Below are 1,830 nucleotides of genomic sequence, written 5' to 3'. Positions count from 1 at the left end.
TTCTTTGAAATGAATTTTCTCAGAAAATTGAACTTTTGTGAGAAAAAATGTCAAGAAAAATACATAACTGTGGTTGCTAAATCCAGGAAAACAGAGTCTTCCAGTATGGCAAAGACAGACTAAAAAACCCTAAGATTTCTGGATGAACAAAGCGAACTCTTCCTTCTTATGAGCTTTGATGTTCCCTTCTAAGCTCTGTACAGATGATGGATGTAGCAGTATAAATATACTCTGGGTGGGTGTCACAGATGGGAGAGTCACACAAGAGGCCGGGAGGAGACACTTCTAAGTTAGAGAAGCAAAAATAAGGCCGTTTGGAAACTTTGAAGATGAAAATTATGTCATTTAGTCAGAGGAGGTTTGCATTATTTTGAGAAACAAATGTATGTGAATCTCTAGGGAACAGATTTTTACAAATTAAAAGTAAATTATGTTGAGTGACTTGCCCAAGTCCCCAAATTTCAAGTCAGGAAAAATAAGGTTTTATTATGCAGGGGTTTAGTGATACGTAGAACACTCCATAGTAAGTGCTGAGCTACACAGAAACACCCTGCTGTGAGAAGAGCTCTGTCTCTAAACAGCTGTATGGACCAAAGTTCATGAAGTGGGCTTTGGCGATAACGAAACTTTCAGGGGTGGGTTTCTCTATATGGGGAGTGTTTCTTTTTACCTATATTCCCACTGTACCCTATTGATTCTATCTGACCTTCATGTTCCCTCCCTGACCCTGCACTTGCTGCCATTTGATAGACAGAGGAGGAACAACAAGGTAACCTTAGGACACTTGCAATATCATGGGGGGAGGGGCACAGGAGTAGTAAATAGTAAAGAAAGACAAAAGGACACAAGAGTGTGCTTCTATATAGAGTGAAATTCATAATGAAAATTCAAATGCATGAGGACAGAGGGATTAAGAATTAAGATTATAGATGGCAAAGAAATGTATCAGTGGTAGAGTCGAGACAGAAACCTATAACTAGGTTAAGGAACTGAAGTAGAATTAGTAGTGTGGTGTAGCTTTTACTATAAAATTATGATTCTGACTTGAAATCCAAACTACTCCCTGATAAGTAGTAATCTTTTCCAGTCTATGGCTCATGGAAAGACCTTAACTGAGGTCACTGGGGAACATGAAAGAGATGCCAAGTAGAAAACATGTTCATTTCTTGCCTCAAGGGAACCTGAAGTCTTCTAAATCCATTAACGTATTTTATGAGACTATTTATCCAGACTCACTTCTCCATAGGGTAAGAGGCAAAGACTAGTCTAATTTACAACCCTGAGAACCAGCTTTGAGTGCATCAGAGATTATTCCTGGTAGAAAGAAGTCTTTTGAGTTCCTATTTTAATTTGAAATGTATTGCTATGTGTATGTATTCTTTCTTTGAAGAAAAACAGGATCTATTTAGAATGTTCTGGAAATAGTTAAGACTAAATGGGCAAGGTAACACCTCCACCTTTGAATGGAAAATGCAGTACTATCATCAGATCCACACGGACCATTGAGTCCTTGTAAAGTGGCTCAGCTGAAGCCCGAATAAACAAACATGAGAAAGAAGTGAGAAGCAGTAAGTCATGGATGTCCAGAGTTAGACTCTGTATGGGAAGATCAGTCTGCTCCAGATTTCTCCTTGTGCACCCTTCTCCTTTTCTCAGAAACCTTTTCAGTCCTTTGCAAGCCCACCACCTCTCCTGCTGTACTCTCTCTGGAGTCCTGATGAGTGACCTTCCCACTGTGCAGTGAGGAAGCTGAGGGCCTGCACCTGCCCTGAGCTCTCCGCTCTGGTCCTGCCCATCCTGGCTTCTCTCTCTCTCTCTCTCTCTCTCTCT

The sequence above is a fragment of the Octodon degus genome, unplaced genomic scaffold (genome assembly GCF_000260255.1).
Source record: "Octodon degus isolate 3935 unplaced genomic scaffold, OctDeg1.0 scaffold00109, whole genome shotgun sequence".
Classification (NCBI taxonomy): Eukaryota; Metazoa; Chordata; class Mammalia; order Rodentia; family Octodontidae; genus Octodon; species Octodon degus.
Note: the sequence above shows the minus strand (reverse complement) of the source record.